At 42.5% G+C, this 20,023-nt stretch overlaps 1 long non-coding RNA gene across 1 annotated transcript in view; it reads right to left on the bottom strand.

The window, feature by feature from the left end:
* Positions 1–4,088: 4,088 nt before the first annotated feature.
* Positions 4,089–20,023, bottom strand: part of LOC112578057 — a 274,039-nt gene continuing 258,104 nt past the window's right edge. Inside the window, exons 6-7 of the long non-coding RNA XR_006639792.1 lie at positions 11,356–11,471; positions 4,089–6,397 (exon numbers count right to left, since the gene is read on the bottom strand). This is a non-coding gene — a long non-coding RNA (uncharacterized LOC112578057). The remainder of the gene's footprint in view (positions 6,398–11,355; positions 11,472–20,023) is intronic.

Here is a 20,023-nt window from a genome sequence, read left to right as displayed (position 1 = left end):
ACTCTGTGAAGTGGTGAAGTTGTGTTCTGTCGAGGGCTACGGAGGAAGAGCTGGCAGGAGCACAGGGCCAACTGGGGCCACCCGAAACATTCTGGGGAAAACCATCCCCTCCTAGAAAACAGGCCCCTATCGGACTTTTCTGGCAGTCCAATGGTTAAGACTGCACTTCTAACACAGAGGGTCATCGTGTTCAATTCTTGGTCAGAGAACTAAGATTCTACAAGCCAAGTGGCTGGGGAAGAAAAAAAACATTCAAAAAAATGTAAAGAAATAAAAATCATTTTCCCACTATTAAAATGGTCTTTTCTGGCCATCTAGGATTGGAAGAACAGTAATGAAAACAATTCAGCCCATTCAGAGAAGTCTACTCTAGAAGAATGCTCCCAGAGTGAACTTGACACTCAGGGTCACCTTGGTGAGATAGGTCAAACAAAAAAATCTTACAAACCAGGAATGTGAGGCTCAAACAAGACAAATAGCCTCACAATCTCTAGAACTGGAGCCAGAAGCTTCTTACTGCAGAATTTCAAGTTCTTTCTGTTGTACCTTGCCCAAAGTTATAATCAGTAGGTAGGAGATCAAAATGGTTTTCAGACTGAAATACTTGTGCTGAGCCCAGTGCTTCACTTTGGCCTTGAGAATCTTCAGCTTTCATCACTTTAATATCTTGAATGGGGGCCATGGAGAGGGGAGGTCCCAAGAGGTATAGGGAGAAGCAATAAGAATTTTGGTTTCTTTGTCATTCCCATTTAGTTCCTCCTTGGCACCCCCCACTCCACCCAAATACACATTTAGTCAGAAACAGAAAAGGATATATTAACAGAGACAGGTAGACGGGCAAATGGATGTAGATTTATTTTTTTAATACATGATATATTCTATGCTATTTCAGTTCTAAGTTATTAGGAATAGTTATTAGGATAAGTTATTAGGAATAGTTAAAAATCCTTATAAACAAGCCCCAAATGGCAAACAAAGGCTTTTCTCTGTAGGACAGGGAAAATTCATGTCATTAGAGATTACGGAGTTCAAGCCTATAAAATTATAATACTAAAACCAGGCAATGTTTCCTGAATTTTGGAAGACATTGTTCAGAATCAACCAAGAGAGTATTTGTTTGCACACTAATCAGTAACCCTTGGCGCTTACTCCCCCAACTAAGTCTAGGCTTACAGAAAAAATCTACGTATACCAGCAAGTTCAAGGCATCTGGATACATGCAAGCATGGCAGGAACACAATGGGATGCTTGAAGAACACCCATGCTTGTTCCTCGCAGCCAAACCCATGGACAGCAACTGCACTCCCCATGACATGCTTCTTGGCACACCTGTTAGAAACAATTTAGGGCTAGATAAAACAGCAAACAGGCCCAGTGTGACATCTTCTTAAATAAGGAGTGGGTCACATTGTCCTTTTTCTGGCCTCATGGCAGATTTCACTCTCTGTTCTGGAGGGTTCTGCAGCTGTTGGCAGAGCTGACCATAGGAATAATCATCTTAAGAGAGATTTTCTTACAATTGAGTGGAATGGGAACTGTCGCGTATTTAGAAAACATATAAGCATGCGTTAAATGGAAATTTATTCCAGAAGGAAAAAAGAATAAAGACAAAAGAATGTTCTTCAAATGCCAGGACAGTCAAGTGGAGGCAGGGGTCTAGCAGTCAAGATAGACTGGGCCTGCATCATGAAAAAACAACCTTGAAATTTCAGGGGCTTAGAACAACAACAAACATTCTTTTTCCCTCACATGTTCTACAAGTCTATTTCTGATCTGGGGTGGGGGTAGTGGTGGGGGTGTTGAGATGTGCAACTCTAGGTGCCCTCGCACAGGGACAGTCCCTGGTCATGGACAGAGAGAAGAGAGGTGAACTGTTCATTTCACACTGAATCTTACAGATTCTCTGAGAAAATAATGCTCACCCCTTCAGTGACCATTTCATTGGCCAATGCAAGTCACTGTGCCATGGCTAACTTTATGGGCCTGGAAGTTAAATTCTCCCACGTCCAGAAGAAGAATAACAAACATTAGTGAACAGTTCTAAGGACTGGGTGGGTGTGTGCATTAGTCACTCAGTCGTGTCCAACTCTTTGTGACCCCATAGACTGCAATCCACCAGGCTACCCTGTCCATTGGATTTCCCAGGCAAGAATACCAGAGTGGGTTGCCATTCCCTTCTCCAGGGGAATCTTACTGACCCAGGGATCTAACTTGGGTCTCCTGCATTACAGGCAAATACTTTACTGTCTGAACCACAAGGGAAACCCATTCTAAGAACTAGCAGCAGGATATTTGTTCATTGGTCACCAGATGGTTGAGCCAATTTCATTGTTTGGGGTTTCATTATACAGGGTCCAGGTATCAGGTTCAGATAAAGATGAGCTTCCACATAATGTAACGGGCTGGTTAGAGAAGCAGCAGATTTCTTTTCATTGGTTGGATTAGGAAAGTAATTTTTTTTTAAAAGTGTTAGATTTCTTTTCTAAATGACTTTCTCTAAAAAAAAAAAAAAAAAATGCTAAAGAAATCCCACATGACTATAGGAACCAAATAGGTAGCCTAACGTGTGAATCATCCAGGGGAAAAAAAGGCATTAAGCATATGGAAATAATCTATAGTTCCATAAAGACATATGCTCTCTCCCATAGGCTCCACCAGTGGAGGCTTCCCAGTCCACTATTAAAAGGGACGCAGAATAAAGGGACATTCATGTACTTCCAAACCAGAACTGTGTGAGAGGAATGATGGATGGTGGCTGACACCACGTCTCAGTCCAGGAGCCAAGAGAGTAGAGGGCACAGGGACACTGGGGGTGTATTTCCAGTGGAAAGGGGGGTCTCATTCAGGCTGAGAGGTGCCCTTTGGGGAGGCAGACACAATGCGGCCAAATTTTCTGACTTGACTGTTTAAGATTGTCCAGAAATCTTGACATGTACATGAACTCTCCTGTTTTTCAATGTTGGTGTACCTATTTTCAAAAGACACTTTGTGGGTTGAACAAAGCATGATGTAGGCTAGATCTGACTAATGGTGTGCATGGGTTTATGGCTTCTGCTGGAAAGAACAATTCTATGTATGTGTGGGGGCTGAGGGGGTGGCACAGAGGGAAATGGAAAATTGTGTGGTTCCTAAGACCCTGGTGGAGGGCAGAGAAAGTCCAACAAATAGCATCCTTCTTTCTGAATTTTGAATTAACTAAAAAATGAGACAAATTTGAGCTGATGGAGGTCAGAGGAGGGCAAATTATCACTCTTCTTATGGAATAAAGCAAGACTGGGAAAGATGGGCAAGTCAGCTTCCTAGATTTAGAGATGCTGGACTGGGTCAGGCCCCTCTCCCCTCCTCCTCACCACCCCTACCCCTGTGCACGATGCGTGCTCCCCGCCAGGTGGCTGGTTCCCTATAAATTCAGCAGAAGAGGCAGAGCTACCCAGGCTTGGTTTCCTCTTCCAGATCCCCCATCAGATAATTCACTCCTCCCACCAGTTGAGAAGCCGGTGGGCAGGCGAGTGTCAGATACACCATAGCTGGGGTAAAAGGATGGGATCCCTCAAACAGTTATATCCAGCCGAGGTCACCTCAAGCACACACTGCATCTCTGTGCATGTTACGAAAAGGCACTCCACCCTGGCAGCTGACTTGCAGAAAGGCCCCTTCCTCCCAGCTGATGCAGCCTCAAGCTGGGGCACACAACTTGGCAAGAAGTCCCAGGGCTAGATTCCAGCCCACACTTGCCTACTCGGCCTAGTGCCTAAGTACAAAAACCCACAAGTGCCCACAGCCATCCTGCTTCAGACTCTAATAATCCCAGCAATTTGGTTCCAGATTCTTCAGTCTCCAGAGTAACCACACTGTGAATAGCACCCACTCTCCGTCCACCTCCAGCCGTTGGAATTAACATCGGTCTAGGCAGCGTCAGGTTTGTGAATGGGGTTGAGTGGACAAAGAGTGTGCTGCCTGGCAGAGCTGGTGCCCTTTCTTATTATGATTATTGCTCTCTCGATCTCTCATTTGAGAAGTTGGTACAAATTTCCAAAGAGTGAACAGCCATTTTTTTTCAGCATGTCAGAATTTAGTGAGGCTATAATCATTTCTTCACAATTTTTTTTAGTAAAGACTATATTAAAGGAGACATTGTTTTAAAGGTTTCCATGTACAACTGTGGCTTGCCCCAAATTCTTTGTATTCAGATGTCAGACTATAATTGTTGGTTAGCAGCAAGGTCACCAGATGGGTTATAAAATGCTTTTCAAATGAATACCAAAAGGACTTAGGAAAAATACAATTAACAGCTGGTGCAGTTGAGGCAGGCTATGGTTTCACTGTAAAAAATAAAAAAAATCAATACAATCTTCATTAGACTGAAGCACATTTCTGTATCCATGACATACCATCTTCATTTCCAGAGTTCAACCAAAGAAGGGAGAAAGACATCCAGCTCTAATTAAACAAAACAAAAAGAGTTGGAATTTTCTACTTAATCAGAGGTGAGAGACATGCCCATGGAGGGGGAAAGCAGAATGAAAAACAAAGAATATTGAGTTGGAGCTGATCTCTCTAACATTTCATAACCAGGGAAAATGCAATCAGTGATATCTCCAGAGACACACACAGGATGTTAGACTTCCACATTCTTTCATATTTCTACTCAAGCCAGGTTCATTTAGAAAAAAAAGAAATTAAATGTTTGATACTATTTAGCCAGAAGTGGGTTCTTTCCTCTATCATATTGCCAACAAACAGAATTCTGCATTTTTGCCAACCTATTTCCAGGTCAGTAATACATTTTAAGAAACAAAAGTAGGTGTGATCTACCTACAAAGACCATTCTTTCGAAACACTACTTAAGTGAGCCCTACTCATTCATTCATTTAGCTATCACTTACCAAGCATCTCAAAACAGGCAGGGCAATAACTGCTTCAACAGTACCCTTTCCTTCCCCCTAGGACCACAAATGACACAGCCAAAGTTATTTGTATGTGCAGCTTTAAAACATAACATTTCTTTTTCCTCAGTGAGATGAGCAAGTGACATGTTTACCCCTTAATAAGTATTTGAGGAAGAAATAAGCAAACAAACCCACTCCATTCCCCATGTGATTCCTTCTGTGTGAAAGAAGGGGAGGATGTATTTTTTATTATGGAAAACACATATTTATGATGATCACTTTAACAAAGAGAGAGATGCTCTAAATATAGGGAGGAGTTCCTGGGAGGGAGCAAGGGCAAATACCCTGCTCTTGGCAACCACGGTTACACTAATCTCGGGGCAGAAGGTTGTGGCTGAACCCTCTCTGGGGTGGCGCACGTGGCTCTCTCCATGTACCTAACTCCATCCACTTGGAGACTTGTAGGGTGCAAAGCAGGAACACGGATAAACACTCCTAACATGAGATGCCCATAACAATGAGCTTGCTCTCTCCTCTCTTCTCTCTTCCCTCACAAAGATATCAAACAGAGGAGGAAAGCGTGGCACATGGGGAAGTGGAGTTAAAATGTACCGCACGTTACTAATCCTAACATAACATTGGCAGCTTGTACCATCCCCCTGCCAAACCCAAATTAACACACTGCCTTACTGGAAGGCAAAGGCTGCAGCTATATTTATAGCTCAATTAACAAGTTTCATAACTAAACCTCCAGAAGTCCTAGGCAAACCTGACAAATGCTATGCATCTTAACACCACGATGACCCTGCCAGAATGCCACCGTCTTCTTACAGGGAACAACTCCTGCTATCACCTTGTGAGAACAATGATAACGGGCACCAGCCCATCTGATAAAGGGAAGCTGGCTGGGCAACTAGACTCTCGTCAGGGGTACGTCTCCTAACAGCCCCCAACCAACACACATATGGTTGATTCAAGCAGGCGGCTAATTCTTCTTCCCTTTGCAGATGGATGGAAATGCCTGCTCCTCGGAAGCCAATGGCTGCAAAGGATGGCTGCCATCTTATGACTCAGGAGACTTGGTCCTTCCGGGAAGAGTGTAACAGAAACACGGGGGATGTCACTTGGCGGGTACTGTAACTTCAAAAGAAGCCGAAAAGCTCTTCATAATTTCTTCCAAGCAGGTTATTTTTGCCTGAGGGGGAAAGGCTTTTAGGAGGATAATGGCTGTACATGAGGCGCTGTTGGGACGACTAGGAAGGGTGCAGTGAAGTACTTATATCACCTGACTTAGGGCACACTGCCTGCAGAGTCTGGTCCAGGCTTCTCCTTTATCCAGGAAGAACATACATGATCGCACGGCCCAGAGCACTGTGATGATCTAACTGCACATCTAGCTCCTCCATGGGACTGGGAGCTCTTTGAGCCCAAGGAGGCAGGGGCACTCTATAACTCCGTGGTCCCTGCAGCACCAAGTTCACAAGTATGCAGCAGTGAGGGTTCAGCAACTGTGAATGAGGAAATGAGTGAGTGAATGTGTGAACAAATGAATAAATAATTCAACAGCGGTACCATTCTCACACATACCATTGAACTGCTAATTTTGCAAGGCTTTTGGTTTAAATTACAGGCTGGAGTTAAAGACAATTCATCCTCATATCTTCCTGTCAGCTATAATGAAGCTCCATTTACCTCTGCTATGAGTCTTTTGTCCATTGCATGTGTTACTTTGCCAACAAAGGTCCATCTAGTCAAGGCTATGGTTTTTCCAGTGGTCATGTATGGATGTGAGAGTTGGACTATAAAGAAAGCTGAGCACCCAAGAATTGATGCTTTTAAGCTGTGGTGTTGGAGAAGACTCTTGAGAGTCCCTTGGACTGCAAGGAGATCCAACCAGTCCATCCTAAAGGAAATCAGTCCTGAATATTCTTTGGAAGGACTGTTGTCGAAGCTGAAACTCCAATACTTTGGCCACCTGATGCAAAGAGCTGACTCATTTGAAAAGCTTCTGATGTTGGGAAAGATTGAAGGCAGGAGGAGAAGGGGTCGACAGAGGATGAGATGGTTGGATGGCATCACCAACTCAATGCACATGAGTTTGAGTAAACTCCAGGAGTTGGTGATGGACAGGGAGGCCTGGCGTGCTGCAGTGCATGGGGTTACAGAGTCGGACAAGACTGAGTGACTGTACTGAACTGAAGTAAGTCACTTCAGCTGTGTTCTACTCTTTGCAACTCTATGGACCATAGCCTGCTAGGCTCCTCTGTCCATGGGATTCTCCAGGCAAGAATACTGGAGTGGGTTGCCATGCCCTCCTCCAGGGGATCTTCCCCACCCAGAGATCGAACCCAGGTCTCTTATGTCTCCTGCATTGGCAGGCAGGTTCTTTACCACCAGCTCCAGCTGGGAAGCCCCTCTTCTCATTAACAGCTGATTATTTACATCACAAAAATGTGGAAAACATCTACAATTTGCTGATTAGAGCCTTCATTCATTTCTATTGTTTGAAACCCTTAGCTATTAATAGGGGGAGAAGTAGATGGTGAACTATATTTCCACTTGATATATTAAGGTCCATGACTTTACTAAGTTACTGATTCTCAATTCATTTGCCTTGTCTGTAAAACAAAGGGGCTAATCTTGAATCATCTTCAGGTGCCTTTTCAACTTTTCTGCACATGTGCATGTCATATTTCTTTGTTCTCCCATCCCCTAACATGGATGACTGCAGAGCTATTTTTAAGACACCAAAACTTCTGAATCTGGTATGAGAGAGCCCATACTCATTTGCTGCCTTGCGCTCTCATTGCTGGGCCTTTGATTCCCAAGAACAGGAGTATTCTTTCCAAGGAATACAAAAGGACCATTTTCTCAGGACAATTTTGTGGCTGCTAAAAAACCATCATCAAACTACAAGCACAGGATAAAGAGGATAAGACAAAGTAAAATGCTGTTAACAAGGTAGACTGGAGTCAAACTAATGAGGAAATACTGCCAGGATTCAAGGATCTATGGTCTCTCTCTACTTTTTCAAGGAACTGGATACATAGCAGAGATGCCCAGGCAACAGAGACCTTAAAGAGGCAGCCCACTGACCAGACCCGGCCCCAAACTATGTTTCATGGGCCAGGTTGTGCACAGATGTTGTTACTGATGTTTTGATGTGAATTGAAATAAATGCCTTTGGGACTTCCCTGGTAATCCAGTGGTTAAGAATCTGCCTGCCAATGCAGGGGACACAGGTTTGATCCCTGGTCCAGGAAGATCCCACGTGATATGGGGCAGTTAAGTCCAAGATCCAGAACTACTGAGCCGGGGAGCCACAGCCTGCAAGCTGCAACTGCTGAAGCCCCCATGCCCTAGAGCCTGTGCTCGGTAACAAGAGAAGTCTCTGCAACGAGAAGCCTGTGCACGGCAACTAGAGAGTAGCCCCTGCTTGCCGCAACTAGAGAAAGACCACACACAGCAAGGCAGGCTCAGGGTAGCCCAAAATAAATAAATAAATACCTTTAGGTGGATCATGGACTGCCCAGTTTAACAACGGCCTCTACCACTCCCTATGTCTTCTATCTATGTCTTAAGTTTTTCATTCATTCATGGTACTGGCCTTTTGCTAAACTCACTGTATTTGTCTTCTCTCACTGGAATAGAATGCTGTAATCTCTGAGTGTAAGATGGTCCTCTGCCTGTTCATGGTTATATCCAGCTCTTTGAAGAGTGCCTGGCTCATGTAAGTATTCTGTATCTATTTGTTGGGGGAAAAAAAAATGAATGGATGGATGAATGAATTAAACTCCCCTCCAACTGCTCCATTTCAGAGCTCCCATCATACTCTATTTACACCATCACAACAGTCTTATTTCAACAAATATTTGTTAAGTACTGGACATTGTACTGGGGGCTTCCCAGATAGCTCAGCTGGTAAAGAATCTGCCTGCAATGCAGGAGACTCAGTTTGATTCCTGGGTCAGAAAGATGTGCTGGAGAAGGGATAGGCTACCCACTCCAGTATCCCTGGGCTTCCCTGATGGCTCAGCTGGTAAAGAATCTGCCTGCAATGCAGGAGACCTGGGTTCAATGCCTGGGTTGGGAAGATCCGCTGGAGAAAGGAACAGCTACCCGCTCCTGTATTCTGGCCTGGAGAATTCCATGGACTATTTAAATTGCAGCAGGTACTAGAGATTCTGAGATGAATGATACAGAATGCCTTGTCTCAAAAGCTCGTATTTCAGGGAAAGGGTCAGGCACACTGACAAACACATGTAATAACACAGCACAATAGCTTTGATGAGGGAGCTATGTTAGGAAAAATGGATAGGAAAGCGGAAAGCGCTTGCAATGTTCCTCCCTGTGAGTAGAAGTTCACGACCTGGACAAGGGAGAGAGGGCATGCCACACAGACAGCATAGACCGGCAAAGTCACAGAGCAGTGGAAGCATGTGTGTTCGGGGCCCAGACCACTTCAGTCGAGGTCAGAGAGTGTGGCGGAGGAGGGCTAGAGGTAACAGCAGGGAAGTAGCGCCTTTGCAGGATTGTGAAGGCCTCCAAGTCTGTGCCGAGGAATTTACAGGCTATTCTGCTGGAAAGAGATACTATGAAAGTATTCCAACCAGGGAGTGGCGAGAAGAGAATGGTATTGGTGAAAATTATTCTCACGTCACCACAGGGCTTGGGTTGGCCTGCGAGTAGTTAGGAGATTATTACAGAGGTCTCTAGGAGAGATGAAGGAAGCCTAGAGGAGGGTGAGACAAGCTGTGTTTCTCTTGGGAGAAATTCATGCAATAGAAATTCTGGAGACAGAATGAGCACCTGGGAGAAGAAAGGAGGTGAGAGTCAAGTATGGGCCTGTAGTTTCTGGCTTGGATAAACCGGGCAGATGGTGGTGCAATGGAGGAGTAGACAAAAGAAAGAACTGGCAGGAGTATCGTCACTGAATTGTCCATGTCATGCTCCATGGTGACCTTTCCCAGGGCAGCTTCAGAAAAGTGAGGGGAATGAAAAGAAGTGCAGTGGGTCAAAGAATAAAGATGATGTGAACAATAAAGGCTCATAGAAGGAGTGATTTATTTATTTTTTCAAAAATCTTGGCCAAGGGGAGATGAATAGACAGAGCACAGCAGATTTTTAGAGCAGTCAAACTCTTCTGTCTGATACAACAGCGGTGGGTGTGTGCCATTCTGCATTTGTCAAAACCTATAAAACATCCAACCCCGAGAGTGAGCCCTGATGTAAACTACGGACTTCGGCTGATGATGGCGCGTCAATGTAGGTTTGTTGATCGTAACAAATGTACCCCTGTGAGGGAGGGTGTAGATCGTAGGGAAGGTTGTGCTTGTATGAGAACAGGAGGTATATGAGAAATCTCTGGACTTGCCACTCAGTTTTTTGTGAACCTAAAAATGAATTTTATCAGTAAAAACAATTAGTGAAGTTTGAAAGGGAAATAAGGTGGTATCTTGACATAAAAGCAAAGTCAGGAAAATTAGTGATTTTCTCTCTCTCTCTCTTTTTAGAAGGAGAAAGACATATATGGGAATATAAGTATTTTTAGGCTTTGAAGTGGTCTGTGAGGAATATGTTTGAGAGAGAAGACATAGCTGATGCAAATAAAAATTTAGAATTGCACCAGGTGCATAGTAATTGCTCAGTAAATGTTAGATTGTTATCATTACTATAATATCCATTACTTTCTTCTTTATTGTATAGTCATTTGGGTCACTGCCCTGCTCGGTAATGAGACCATTAGCTCATACAGAGAACGGTTTCCAGCGCTTAGAGTTTGTGTTCCTTATAAGCACTTAATACAATTCCTCCAGTGGAATCCTTACCCATTGATTGATTCATTCAACATAGCTATTGAACAAATGGTGGCATTTGAATCTTCTCCGATGGTCATTTGGGTTTCTTCCTTTATTCTAAGTATACTTTAAGCATTTTTATCCTTACCTTTGAAGTACCATGTGGTATGTATTAAACAAATGGCTCTGGCCCTCTCAGACTGCAATGCTAAACTTGTCTGCATCAGTTATGAGACTTTGAGCCACATGGAACATAATTACAAGTCTAGAAGAAGGAGACTGGGGGCTGTAATAGGGGCAGGATCAGAGACTCCATAATGGCATCAGAGATTGGGGTCCTTCTATTTTGTTACTATGCTGGTCTTAGTTTTAAAATAAATAAACAAACATTTAGTTGCTGAGTCATGTCCAACTCTGTGATCCCATGGACGGCAGGTGCATTCTTTACTGCTGGGCCACCAGGAAAGCCCCAAGACTTATATGGCATAAGAAAAAACAGTTGATATAAAAATGCACATCTCCTAATATGTGGACATAAAGTTTCCTTCTGGAAGTTACTCTATGAGGATATAGAAGATCTAGTAGTAAAATGATGAACAAGTACATAACTACTTCAAGTTTCAACCAGGTGATGCAAGAAGGGCATTATCAAAGTGGGAAAGACTCACCATACACAAAGTGCCCTGAGGTCTCAGAATAGTTCCCATGATGCAGCGAGACAGATTCTTCTTTCCCTCCATCAACAGCATTCCATTGTCTGCTGTGTCACAGCTCTTACCCAAATCTGGAAATAAATATTAATAAAACAGGTTTCCTTTACTGGAAGAGCATATAATCTAGAACAGAAGACTAACAACTACATAAGTAACTGTAATGAGTGTGTTTTTAGATGCAGGATGAGTATACAAGGCACAGTCTAGTCCCAAATTAGCAATGGTCAGTCTTATTTGGGGATAGGAAGAATTTTCATACAGGAATGTGATATTTGAACTGGATCTAGAAAAGTGATTCGTTGCTCCAAGATGAAAAGGAAGTGGGCAGGGCATTCCAAAAATAGGAAATACTTCAGCTAAAGTTGTACAATACACATGTGAATTCTGCCCCCATGAAATACCAACCAGGTTCAAATGGCTAGAGAATGGAGTTGAGGAAGGAGTGTGATTGGGGGTGAGCCTGGAGATTTTGACAGGAACCAGATGAGAGAGGGCCTTTTTTCTCCATATGTACATAAATTGAGGGTTTGGGTAATAAGTCACACTGAAGACTTTACCATGTGTATAGGCATTTCAAATATCACTGGCGGCTGAGTCCAGAGAAGATTGGGGTGAGAGCAAGCCTAGCAACAGGGCTTTTGGTTTAGTAGCTACTTCAGCAGTTCAGGCAAAAGCATGACCTTGCTTGAGCCAAGGCAACAACTGACAGTCTGGAGAAGAGGGAAGAATACAACACTCGATAAAATTCAGTGACAACGTAGATGTGGAAAAAGAAACAGAAAAGTCCAGGATAATTGGATAGGTGAAAATGTGATTCATTAGGACAGAGAAGACAGGAGGAGAAGTTAAAGGGTAGGATGGACAACTCATCTGGTTTACCCAGGACTCTCCCTGTTCTAGCACAAAAGGATCTACATTCTTCATAACCACTCAGTCGGTTCAGTTCAGTTCAGTTGCTCAGTCGTGTCTGACTCTTTGTGACCCCGTGAATCGCAGCACACCAGGCCTCCCTGTCATAATCACTCAGTCCCAGGCAAACCAGGATAGTTGGCTATCACATAAGGAAAAGCACATTTTAAGGAAAGTATGATACGTTCAATTTGGAAGATAATGAATTCCAAATCTAGTGGGCAGTAGAACATGCAATTTGCATCTACTTAACTCCCAAACAGCTGGCCAGGTCAGTGAAAATTCAACCTTGCCAACATTCACTAACTAGGTCCCCACCCAAAAGATGGCTTTCCAACAATTTCCACATTACACTCCATCCTGTAGATACCACCATCCAGCTTTCCCACAGTTAAGGTAAGAGCTCTACAATTGGGTAGTTTTCCCACCAGGGTTGGTGAGCTACAGATACAATGTAAAGGATGACTGATGGACACCTGTGGAGTCACTTGAGCAAATCACTTTTAAAAATGTCTTAAAAGAAATATATCCTATTGTAACCCATGGTCATTTGTCTCAAGGGGGCTACCCATCTGCTTTTGCTGCCTACAAAGTTATTATTCATCAAAAAGAGAGTATTCATTCTTGCCTCCATGGACGTCTACAGCTTCCATGTCTTATTTATCTTCATATCACAGAGATATCCATGTATTGTACATACACAAGTACTCAATAATTGGTGGCAAAAATGAACTATTTTGAGCCTATAGATGTATATTGGAGAAGGCACTGGCGACCCACTCCAGTACTCTTGTCTGGAAACTTCCGTGGACGGAGGAGCCTGGTGGGCTGCAGTCCATGGGGTCGCTAAGAGTCGGACACGACTGAGTGACTTCACTTTCGCTTTTCACTTTCGTGCATTGGAGAAAGAAATAGCAACCCACTCCAGTGTTCTTGCCTGGAGAATCCCAGGGACGGAGGAACCTGGTGGGCTGCCATCTATGGGGTCGCACAGAGTCGAACACAACTGACGTCACTTAGCAGCATAGATGTATATATTACACTCATTACACACACACATATATATATAATCAAAACAGCTATGAACTCTAAATTCCTTCACCTTTTTTAACGAATAAGCATTTGAAAACCATTTACAAAGAAGTTTTAGATTTGTACAGCAACATTGAGGAATCTAAACATCCAGTTTTACTTAATAAAAGCCTAGAAACATCATAGCAAGAAGAAGGTTCCATTGGATACATGTATTTATTCCTGAGACCAATATTGTCCCACCAATAGCAGGCTCTGTAAACTGACCCAGTGCTCCAAGAGTCCCCAAATGCCTTATTTAAAACAATGGAGCAGACATTTAGGATGATGTTCAACTCTTAACTTGGCAATTCCCACTACTGATTTAAACCAGACCTTTAGTGTTATTTTAACATAGGTTTTGGATTTAATTATCTTAAATGTCTAAAAGAATGCGTACAATTCCCAAACTGTTTATCTCTTTTATGGTAAAATCTCTTTCCCTATCCCTAGAAATCTGTTTTAATTATTTAATCAGTTTGGCTGAAACTCACAAAGCATTAAATTGTTAGTTGTTACTTAACATTCCTTATAAATTGCATTTATTAATTTCTGGATAGAGACTTGTCCATTGCTACAGTAATTTAAATTAGTACCACATGGTTACAGACCGCTGCTGAATGATGATTAAATCTTTGGGGCAAATTCAGTCTTTTCAGATATTTAAATAGCACTAGAGATAAGCTAACAAAATTTGGGTCCAAGAAGTTACAATTTATCAAAAATGTAATAAACCATGGCCAGAATATTCATCGTAAGCAGCACACATGTGGTCCATGAAATGACATTTTCGCATCTCTCTCACTGTGGTCACAGGGACGTGCTGACGGTGCAGACAGAGCGATGCTCCATTGATATTTAACAGTTCCCATCTTCAAGGGGCTCCGCAATATTGTGGCTTTTTATACACTCAAGTCCCCCCTGAAACTCTATCAGTCATTTTGTGATTCCACACGGTGACACTTGCCTTTCTTGGTGCTTTAATTTCACAGGTGCAAACAGTCAACATAGCACAGACCCCTTGGAATCTCAGCAACAGAAGGAGGAACTGTAGGACGCTGGTGGCCTTTCAGAATGACAAATCACTAGGGGAAAGAGCTCTGTAGGGGCTGACTCTACACTACTCGGGTGCAGATAACGAAGGGGAGGCTCTGAAACAGTTTAGGGATCTCTCCTGGGTCACAAAGGTGGCAACAAGCTCTAGAACTTGGCTTCTTTACTTTCAATCCAAAACTGCTTCTTCTATACCTATTTCTACCACTGAGTCAATGCGATGGATATGAACCTTGACCTTAAAATCTGTTCAGTGATCATTTCTTCCCAGGAAACCAACTAGGGGCATCAGGTAATAAAAAAATGAATCTTACCATTGCTTCCAGATACTCTAAAAATAAGAGTAATAATAAAAAGAGGGTGAAAGGCAAGGGATAGAAGAGACTATAAGTGTCTCCTACTGGAAGGACGGACTGAAACATTCAGGTAAAATAACAAAATCAACTCATAAAATAATAGATTCATCTTCCTGCAGCTAAAGATAAATATTAAATAATCCTAGGTGCTGCTGGACGAAAATTAATTTCTGTAAGGCAAATAGTGTAGTACGTATATGTGTTTCCATTTCTGTTTGGCAGGGTGCCTATTTTGAGCATCCTGTACAGACCTTTGAAGTACTGGGGCTGCTCTGATAACGCAGATGCTTAAACAAGAATTGCTTCCTCAGGGCTCCCAAGCACGGTAAAAAGTCTGTTTTGGATAGTCAGTCTCCCAACTAATTCCAGATATTCAGTCTAAAAACACAGCATTTTTTAATGCATTAATGATACACTGTGGCCCTTCTGAATTGAATTGTGCCAGAAGATGGGAGTGACATTAACTTATTAGAGGCACAAAGTGCTGAATCACTGCAATTTGTGTTCCCCAAATTACAGTCAGGTGCAGTCACCCGCATGGGGCAGGTGGAAACAGGATACAGTGAGAAAAGTGCTTCAGAGACAGCCCTCTAATGATTAATTTACAATAGAAAGAAGGAGAAAGGGCAAATAGTACCTTGTATTCTAAATCATGAAACTATTATAGACATCGAGCCTGTCTGCTCTTAGACCATCTGAGAGCTAAGTTGTTTTATCTTACAGCCTTGGTTGTTTTAACTGGGCTTACTTAATATTGGTAATATTGGCATTTGACAAATCACATAAAATGTCCCTGGGAAGCCAAACCCACTCAGGACCACTTTCATAGAAACTTTCAGAAATGTGAAAATAAAACAGTAACTACAATCTGCAATCTCCACTTTTTCAGAAGTTGCCTAAAAGCCATGAGCATTTATTTTAAAAATCATGAATATTTGTCCCTGGAAGGATCTTCTGCTAGGAGCATAGGGGTTAGGGGAAGGGGTACTCTGGACCAAGCTCATGCCATGAGGCATGGTAAGTTCGTGGTGGTCAGGGAGAGAAGAAAATCACTGGGGAACCAATGAATGGAAGCACTCTCACTTCCAAGTCTTCTCAGGTTCTTTCTCCAGAAGGTTGTAGCAGGACACCGAGTCTCTAAACGGAACCAAAGAGTGAGGTCCCTCACTCTGAGATTTTACCAACACTCCACGCCTCCTTCCAGAAGGGACATGCAGCCCAGCATACTGGCCAAATTCTACCTCGCCTCACTGCATTCTGTCTCCTCTGAACACCTCCTGGAACTTCATCTGGTCTTCACTCCATGTTATATAAACCAATATGAGCTGTTGGAAAATTGCCCTTGAGGTGGCTGTACTTCAGTACTGGGCAACATGACTCATGAATATTTTTAACAGTCAAGGCCATATGTTCCCCTCGTCTACGGAGCAGGGAGCCAACTGGAGCCTCTTAAATAACACACAGTGTGGCAGCTACTGCCAGGCACGACAGGAAGCAGCTTACAGTTGGATCTGTTCCCACAGTCAGAGATGGGAAAGGTCTCCAACTTGAAGACAGAATACTAGCTGACATGAAGCTAAGAAAATATCAGGAGAATGAAGGGTCTGTTTTTGTGTTCTGTCTTCATCTTTGTTTCTACGCTTGATTTATTTTACAAATCAGTTATGGGACATGCTCTTTACAGGTCAGACTTCAAGTTAACCGAAGCCCTCTTCTTCCCCTTCACTCTCTCCCACCACACTGTCAGGATTCCAGGGTACCCAGGAAGCGATGTCCGCAAACCCACCAACACCCAGAACTCCAGTCACAGGAAGGGAAACTTTATTTTCTTCAGGATATGACAAGGTTTCAAAATCAAAGACACTCCTGGGCTGGGGAAAGAGGAAGCACTTTTTGAAAAACAGCTTTTAGAGGGGATGAGGCTTTGTATCCAGGGAGAAGAATGGAAGAGATGAGAATAAAAGAAGAATAGTTTCTTGAAAGAGGATGAAGGCTGAGAGGGACCAACAGGAAAAAAGGGGAAGGGGTGGGAGGAAACCTTGGGATTAACTGAGATTTATTTTATTCTCGACAGGCCCAGATTTTTACTTTCTAACGACAGTTTTGTAACTGTTTTGATTTTGAATAGCAATCTACTTAAAATTGTCTGGTTTGAGTTGACCAACTAAACTTATCTTGCAACCTTTCTGGGAAAGTTTGGTTGGTTTCGTTGCTAAGTCTTGTCCAATTCTTGCGACTTCATGGACTGTAGCCTGCCAGGCTCCTCTATCCATGGGATTTGCCAAGCAAGAATATTGGAGTGGGTTGCTGTTTCCTTCTCCAGGGGATATTCCAGGGATCAAACTTGTGTTTCCTGCATTGGAGGCAGATTCTTTACTGACTGAGCCCAGCATTACCTGGCACTGTGTTAGGCACAAGGGATCTGGCCTTGATCAGGACTGATAGGGTCCCTGCCCCAGCAGATCTTCTGTCACTATACTAACATTTGCGGAGCAATAGGAGACCAGCTGTGTGGGGTTAGGGAGGGTACACCAGAGGGAGTAAGAGCGAAGGTGAGACTTTCACAACATAGAGAAACAACTCTGATCATGTTTATGAGTCTCATCTCACCATTTGTAAAATCAGGACTCTTCCCTCTGCTGCTTGCTTAGTGCACCAGAGGAGGCAACTCAGAGAACCTGGTTACACCTGCGGGGAAAAGCAAGAGTTTGCTGGAGGGAAGAAAATGGAGTGTGTCACCAGTCCTGGGAGGCTAAGAAGACACCAGTTGGGGGATTCAACCTTGCTCCTGAGTTTATAAAATGGCACAGGGAAAATACACAGCTGTGCTTTCTGGCCTCAAACTTCTGTGGCTGCCCTGGCCCTCAGCTACCCTCGTAGATTAAATGACCTCAAAGTAAGTAGATGTGAGTGGCAGTTAATAAGTCTGATTTTCTCCGGTCCCTTGTGGAATCTGGCTTTATGCTCACTCTGTGCCTTGCTCTATCTGGGGCCCTAGTTGTATTAGCACATCACCATGAGCATCACTTGAGTACAAAACAAGGTCAGGAGTGAAAGAACTTCAAAAACAGCTGCCACCAAACTCTTTATCTGACACTTTCGAGTAAAACAACTGCCCAACTCTACATGATGGGTAAGCTTACCATAAAACATGCTGGAAATAGCAGGGGATTCCTCTGACCTCATGTCTTTGGTAAAAGTTATTACCTTTTACTATCTTTGACCATCTTCCCATGATGCAGAACACTTTGAAATGTAAAGAATGCAATCATTCAAGTGCTTAGACAATCTCATAACAAATATCTGTATGTTTAAAAAAAGAAAATGAACATGTGTTGTCATGTAGAAAATATTGGGGGAAGAACTGTTCTCCTTTTGTTTAGATAGGTGGTTGTCTTGTTATACATGGGTTTAATTATTTTCACCATTTGCTTTTATATGCACTTTCACTCCTGTGGTGGCAGGGTTTATTATTATTATTATTATTATTAATCCCAGGAAAAAGGAAAAGATTCAATACAGAAAAAAGACAAATGCAATAAAATCTGGTATAATAATGTGTTCAGTGGGAACCGTGGCCATTGCAGAGTAGGGTTGCACACCTACTCATTCTTTTGTGACGATCATGTTTTTACTATTTCAAATTTAATACTTTTTCTAATATATTATATGTTACCTCCCATGTATTTAAGCTGTACTTAAAAGCATGCTAAGAACTGGTAATTCTTTAATGGTTGTTCACTTACAAGCGATTGTGGGTCATTACACAATCATTTAAAGGGCATTAATGAGAACCATTTAATGGTTTTAGTAGAATATCATTGTAAGGGACAGGGGAAAAGTTACTGGCTGTAAATTTTTATGACCATTTCTTACAAAACGTATTACTTTAAAGATTTATGTATGTAACAATGAGTACAATAAAAGCCATGCTAAAAATAATTTGAAATCAAAGTACTGCATAGAGATAAGTCTTTGCTGTGCTGCAACTGGGTGGGCCCATTTTTAAAATCTTCCTTTTCTCCTTTCCCCCTTCTTTCCTTCCTTCTTCCCCTCCTCCTGCCTCCCTCTCACCTTCTTCCTCCCTCCTCCTTCCATCCCTCCCTCCCTTCCTTCTTTCCTCTCTCTCCCTTTCACCCTCCCTCCCTTTCTTCTCTGCCTTCTTCCCTGCTTCCCACCTTTCTTCACCACTTGCATTTTCTTTCTTAAAAGACATTTTTAGTACCATTAAAGATTTTCTTTTAAAGAAAACTATTAGAGATCAAATTCTTAACATATGTCTTTTAGTCGGTGGGGATAGAGAACACAGGGGTATAAATAAAACAGACCAGCATGGTACAAAAATGCCCCAAATGTCATGAATCTATGAATCTTTGTTTACAGATCTTTCCCCCATATATCATTATTTTAAACTATTTCCTTATATATATGTGTGTGTGTGTGTGTGTGTGTGTGTGTGTGTGTGTGTGATAGGCCTAAAATAGAAAACCCAATACTTTCTAGGACATCACTCCCTAAGGTAGGACAGGTAACTAAAATGGAAGAGGACTAGTCCTGCTACATCCACGGAGAGCTGTAAAATGTACAAAAAGGTGCCTCACACATACCGAGAGGAGACCCAGCATCTAGCTCCAAGCAGCCCACCTCTTGAAAAAGAAATGGGTATTTGAGATGCTCACTCTACTAAGGGAGTAACCTTTATTAAAGTGCTTTAATAACACAACAGGCATCGTATTATGCCTGGTTTTGTCCACTTGTGATTCTCATGGAATACATAATGAATAAGACAATGCTTCTTTCCCAGGATTCTTGCATAAGCAGGAGGATATTTCTAATTAAAAAGGCAGAGTTAGTGAGCGCAGTGCACAAAATGAACAGAACCATATCTCTAGAAATGCCGAGATTTTACTGTTTGCATTAAGTAACGCTTGTATTTCTCTCTGAATCCAGCCCAATACCCATTACCAATAAGATGAAGATTTAAGATAACTTGGTCAAAAGATGGTGAATTACAACTTTTAATTAAAATGTAGAAAATGGTTGCTTTAAAATAAACATGATAATACTTTCATGATCATTAATTTTTTATGGAGAGAACAACAAAAGCAACCTGAATATTTTAGAATGTGACATTATAAAGTCAGGCAGAGGGGATTTGTGGAAAGATATGCATGTCCCAGAGAGAAGACTGTATGGTTGCGGCTCTGCATTTCTAGTCCCCTTGGAAACCCCAG

Source organism: Bubalus bubalis, chromosome 12 (genome assembly GCF_019923935.1).
Source record: "Bubalus bubalis isolate 160015118507 breed Murrah chromosome 12, NDDB_SH_1, whole genome shotgun sequence".
Taxonomy (NCBI): Eukaryota; Metazoa; Chordata; class Mammalia; order Artiodactyla; family Bovidae; genus Bubalus; species Bubalus bubalis.
The sequence above is the reverse complement of the archived record's forward strand: the minus strand, read 5'-3'. Positions and strand labels throughout refer to the sequence as shown.